The 6,000-nt window shown below is 45.2% G+C and overlaps 1 protein-coding gene across 3 annotated transcripts in view; it reads left to right on the top strand.

Annotated features, from left to right (window-relative positions):
* Positions 1 to 297: 297 nt before the first annotated feature.
* USF3 (upstream transcription factor family member 3) overlaps positions 298 to 6,000 on the top strand; it is a 50,873-nt gene continuing 45,170 nt past the window's right edge. For 2 of the 3 annotated variants that reach the window (XM_014792242.2, XM_004436573.3), the window contains exon 1: positions 298 to 513. The gene's annotated coding sequence lies outside the window, so the exon portion shown is untranslated. Of the gene's footprint in view, positions 514 to 2,063; positions 2,160 to 6,000 lie in introns of all 3 variants that reach the window. The other variant, XM_087439604.1, reaches the window with a different exon arrangement.

The following is a 6,000-nucleotide window of genomic DNA, read 5'->3' as shown; positions in this document are numbered from 1 at the left end:
TCCGCCCCCCGGCCCTCCTCATTGGGCCGCCCGAGGCCCGTTGACTCCTCGGTTTTCCCTCCACCTCCTCCCGCCCTCCAGCCTAGTGCAACGGCGTCCCGGGTTCTGATTGGCTGGCGCGGCAGCCTCCTCGGGGCCGGGTTGGCGGGCTGAGCGGCAGGGGCGGGAGCGCAGCGCACCCAGGGTAGGCTGTTCGCGTGTCGAGCGGCGGCCGCGGGAGGGGCGGGGAGGGGCGGGGGGAGGGGGGCTGGGAAAGTTGAGGCCGCGCTGCCGCCGGGTCTCCGGCCTTGAGGGCTCGGGCTCGCAGCGGCGGCGGTGGCCGCAAGAAGAGGCGGCGGGGGCGGGGGGAGAGGAGGGCCTGGGCCCGCACTCCCCCAGCCCCAGAGGAGCAGGCGGCGGCCGCGGACGGAGAGATTCGCCCGGGCGGTCGGACACCCCTGCAGTACCCGCCTGGGATCATGACCCAGGCGGGGGTCGCCGCCGCCGCCGCGGCCGAGACCGCGCAGCCGCCGGGTGAGTGACTGCGGGAGGGGGCCGCTGACAGCCGGGGCCGGGGGCGGGGGCCGGGGCTGCGGGGGCGGCTCCGGGGGGCGGCCCCGGGCTCTGCTCCACCCACCCCCTCCCTGCTCCGGGAGGCGAGGGCTGCGCGAAGTGTGCCTCCTTCCTGGGGTCCCCTGCGTGCGGAGCCCGGTGGGGTGCGAGCGCGGGCGGGGCGCGCACCCCTTTCTCCCCGACCTCCGGGCGCCCGGCGCCCCCTGGTGCCAGGCCCGTGGGGGCTCGCGCTGCGCCCCGGCCCGCAGACGCGCGCGGGGCGAGAGAGGCTCCACGCTGCCCTGGGGGCATAAAGAGCCGGGCATCCAGGGTCACACCGGCTGGCTTTGCCCGCCTCCTTCACCTTTTCCTGTCTCCTTCATCGCCTCCTCTTTCCTTGCCCTCAGAATTTCCTTCGGACCCACTGATCAGACTCCGGTGGCTTGCTTTTTAAGTCTCACCCCTGTGTCGGAGAGTTAGGCTAGCGTTTTCTGTTTAGAAGCCTTTCTTTTCCTTTCTGAATAGGAGCGGTACAAGCGAATGGCCAATTCTTGAAATCGAGCTCCAGATTTCTGAGGAAATAGCTCTGGACTCTTGTTCATGTTGAGCATTTTGATCGTTAGGTTCTCCCATACTCACTGCACCCCCCCCCCCCCCCACTTTCCTCACTCCCCCTACGGTTACACTGGGATATGGTGCTTTGAGTTTATTAACTTTATCTGGAAATGAGAGACTTCATGAACCTACGTGTGGAATCCCAGCTGTAGGCTTCCAACTTACGTTCTATACGATTTTTACCATTAAGTAGCTATAGTGACCTAACACCACACAAAACGAGACAGTTGTGGTTAACTTAGGTTTGCATAAAAAAGACCGTTGCTTACCTATCAACAAAGTACAGATTTCTTGAATAAACCCTTCCGTGAGTAACATGGATCCTGAAGCATATCCGTACCTTTGCTTTTTCTTAAAAAACAAGCAAGCAAACCAACCAACCTGCTTTTTGAAGGATCGACAGGCTATCATAACCTACAATCGCCTTGATGACTTTTCCCTCCCACACAGAAGACTTTTTTAATGTAGTACAGAGTTGCTGTATGGGATACATTTGCTGTTTCCCTTTATTTGTTAAGTACTCTGAAAGTATTTGTTACAAAATAAGCAAAATACTTGGTAATCATTGCACTTCTGAAACCAGGAACAGGATAATGTCTCCAAGTACCACAAGAATGAATACTTAATCTCACTTTTTGCTCTAGTCTAAACAATGCGACTTTTGTATACATAGGTATTACATTCTTTCTATATTTAAAAGAGAAGTTTTGTAAAATCCAGACATGGATGCAGCCTAGAACATTTCTTAATATAGAAGCATTTCATTGCAGGGATCTAAGGGCAACATAGAAGTGAAATAATTGTTTTCTAAGTTAGTTGTCTATGGGACGTCATGGAAATAAAATTCTAAAGTTGAAGACTGCAGTTAGTGAACCAGTCATGTAAGAGAAATTGATGGGTTATTTTCCTGTTTTCAGAGCTTAGCGTTGTCAACAAGGGAAAAGAAACACTAAGAAAACTGAGAATGTTTAACTCAGGTTAGAAGATAAACTTCAGCAGGTAAACTTCAGCAGGTAATCAGCTCAAAATTGTTGCTTATAAACGGACTGAAATTAAGCCTGGGTCTTAACTATGTCTGTCTTGTCTTAACCTTCCTGTTGTCTAGCCCAGTGGTTCTCAGTCCAGACTGTGCAGTGAAATCACTGTGTGCGCTTTTACCTTGTAATCCCAGGTGACTCCCCACAGAGATCCTCCTAGTTTTGATATGGGGTGAACCATAGGCATAGGTCTAGTTTTTAAAGCTCCCCAGGTGTTTCTATTCAGCAGTCAGGGTTCACAACTACTAAGAGTAGAACAGTGTCCAATCTGCTAGGCTTGTGTTCCAGACTCTTCTAAATTAGGCCTTCACTCACCTATCCAGCTTTTCCCTCATTGGTCCCCACCATGAACCTCCAGACCTCCTCGTGGTCCCACAGATATGCAGTTCAGATCCTTGCTTTTGTTAATGTCATTGGTCTTAGCAAATGGACGCCCCTCCCTATGCTGCCCCACCACCGACAATAGTTCTAACTCTACTTTTATGACGGTTTTCCTGATAGCTCTCTCTAACTCTTAGTGATTGGCTCCCTTTGAGCTTTTATGCCACCTATTGTTTAAAAGATGTGCTTTATGCTTATAGCATGTGGTGGTTTAACTTCTCTTGGGTGTGTGTTTCATTATTCTCAAACTTAACTGCAAGAAGTGTTTTATTTTTTGGCTCTTCCACAGTGGTTTTCTTTGAGTTGGCTTGGTTTGCTTTTGAACCCTCTCAACTCTGCTTGCCACCATAGTTTCAGGTTTGATTCCATCCCATATGTTTCTGTCTTGGTAGCTTCCTCACACCTTAACTCGCATTGAATTCGTGTACGGATGTCAATTTCTTCCATATCTTTTCCTGCTTTCTTCAGTAGGTTGATTATTTTTTCCTCTGTGGCCCCATAACAGCTTGTACTTATTTATGTGTTAACACTAATCATACTGCTATGAGTATGTGTTTATCCACCTTCTCCACCAGACTGCTACCCCCAGAGCGTCTGCGTTGAGCAACTCCAGGAGGTACGATTCACATTGTATTCTTAAATACCGTTGCAACATGACAGAGCTAGAACCCCACCAACATAGGGGCTGTGTTCTCTTCATCTTTTTATTCCTGGCATAGCACTTGTCATTAGTAGGCACTTAATAAATGTTTGTAGAATGAGTAAATGACTGTTGTGTTATATATTATGCAAAGATAACCATATACATCTTTAGCATAGGTTGATTTGGCATTAAGTGATTTTGCTATTAAATATTCTTATGTCCTATACTCCTATTATGGATTTGTTAAAGGTTAGCATAATTTAAGTAATAATGGTTGTGACAGACCCCTTAAACATGTAATCTTCCTTCCAATATGCACAGGGTTATTACCTTGAGTCTTTTACTCTGAGCTCTAGAGGTTGACTCTTGTTATCTATAAAATATTTGTGGAACTCTTGCTAAGAGAAAAGCTGTTAACTGTCCAATTGGATAATTTTTCTTTTTCTCATTAAATTTTCCATATGGGTACAATTGCACTACTTCAGAAGGCCAGATCTTTTAATTAGATCAGTAGGGCATGATAAGTTGCTCCTATTAATGTGCTAATACTGTGTTTTTAATTCAGTTCATCAAGTATTTATTGAGTGCTTACCATGTGCCCAACACTCTTAGGTGCTAGAGAGAATACAGAAGTAATAACTGGTGTGGACTCAGCTCTTAGGAAGTTTTTAGACTTATTTAGGGGATTGGGGAACACCATATCAAATAATTAAGGGACTGAACACAGTATTCATTAGATGCTAATGTAAACGTAAGTACCCCAAATTTCTGATGTAATTGTTCATACCATGGAAAATTTGAAAAGACTGGATATTCTTTCTTATTTATTTATTTTTTAAATCCAGTCCTTTATCTTTCTATGAAAACATGACTGACCAAGAGAGTGAACAGAGGACTGGCTTTTATTTTATTTATTTATTTATTTAAAATTTTATTTATTTACTTTTCCCCCGCAAAGCCCCAGTAGATAGTTGTATGTCATAGCTGCACATCCTTCTAGCTGCTGTACGCGGGACGCGGTCTCAGGATGGCCGGAGAAGCGCTGCATCGGTGTGCGCCCGGGATCCGAACCCTGGCGGCCAGCAGCGGAGCACGCGCACTTAACTGCTAAGCCACGGGGTCGGTCCATGAAAAGACCAGATATTCTTTCAATGGACATTTATTACTCCCATACTGAGCACTAATTGTTGGGGATACAAATATGAAAGATGTGGTTTCTACTGTTTAGAAGCTTACAGTCTAGTGGGAAAAACCAATAAGCTTATAGAATGTATTTTATGTTAAGACATTGTGGAGTATGATGTCAGGGTTTTGGAGACTAACCTCCAGGGATCAGAGAAAGTTTCAAGAGGATAATTAGGAGTTCCTGGTTGGAAAGTTGATATGAGCATCCAGACAAAGTAACAGGTACAAAGCATGGAAACCAGACAGGCCATTTCTTTTCTTTCTTTTTTTTTTTTTAATTGTGAAATTTTTGTTGTACATTATTGTTTATCAGTCACCATATAAGTGCATCCCTCCACCCTTTGTGCCCACCCCCCACCCCCCAGCCCCTGGTAACCACCAAACAGTTCTATCTGTCCGTGTGTTGGTTTATCTTCCACATATGAGTGAAATTGTGCACTGTTCGTCTTTCTCTTTCTGGCTTATTTCACTTAATATAATACCCTCCAGGTCTATCCATGTTGTTGCAAATGGGACGATTTTGTCTTTTTTTATGGCTGAGTAGTATTCCTTGGTATATATATACCACATCTTCTTTATCTAATCATCAGTCGAGGGACACTCGGGTTGCTTCCATGTCTTGGCAATAGTGAATAATGCTACGATGAACATAGGGGTGCATAAGCCTCTTTGGATTGTTGATTTCAGGTTCGTTGGGTAGATACCCAGTAGTGAGATAGCTGGATCATAAGGTATTTCTATTTTTAATTTTTTGAGGAATCCCATACTGTTTTCCATAGAGGCTGCACCAGTTTTCATTCCCACCAGCAGTGGATTAGGGTTCCTATTTCTCCACAACCTCTCCAGCATTTGTTGCTGTTTGTCTTGGTGATTATAGCCATTCTAATGGGTGTAAGATGATATCTTAGTGTGGTTTTGATTTGCATTTCCCTGATGATTAGTGATGTTGAGCGTCTTTTCCTGTGCCCATTGGCCATCTGTATATCTTCTTTGGACAAGTGTCTGTTCATTTCCTCTGCCCATTTTTTGATTGGGTTGTTTGTTTTTTTGTTATTCGGTTGTGTGAGTTCTTTATATATTATGGAGATTAATCTTTTGTCAGGTATATGGTTCGCAAATATTTTTTCCCAGCTGGTGGGTTCCCTATTCATTTTGATCCTGATTTCATTTGCCTTATAGAAGCTCTTTAATCTCATGAAGTCCCACTTGTTTATTTTTTCTTTTGTTTCCCTTGTCTGAGTAGACATGGAATTCAACAAGATCCCTTTATGGCTGATGATGAGTAGTGTGCTACCTGTATTTTCCTCCAGGAGTTTTATAGTTTCAGGTCTCACCTTCAGGTCTTTGATCCATTCGGAGTTCATTTTTGTGTATGGTGAAAGAAGATGGTCCACTTTCATTCTTTTGCAAATGGCTGTCCAGTTTTCCCAGCACCATTTATTGAAGAGACTTTCATTTCTCCACTGTATGTCCTTAGCTCCTTTGTCAAAGATTAGCTGCCCATAGATATGAGGTTTTATTTCTGGACTTTCAACTCTGTTCCATTGATCTGTGTGTCTATTTTTGTACAAGTACCATGCTGTTTTAATTACTGTCGCTTTGTAGTAT

Source organism: Ceratotherium simum, chromosome 15 (genome assembly GCF_057802395.1).
Source record: "Ceratotherium simum simum isolate JZ-2026a chromosome 15, ASM5780239v1, whole genome shotgun sequence".
Lineage (NCBI taxonomy): Eukaryota > Metazoa > Chordata > Mammalia > Perissodactyla > Rhinocerotidae > Ceratotherium > Ceratotherium simum.
The sequence above is the reverse complement of the archived record's forward strand: the minus strand, read 5'-3'. Positions and strand labels throughout refer to the sequence as shown.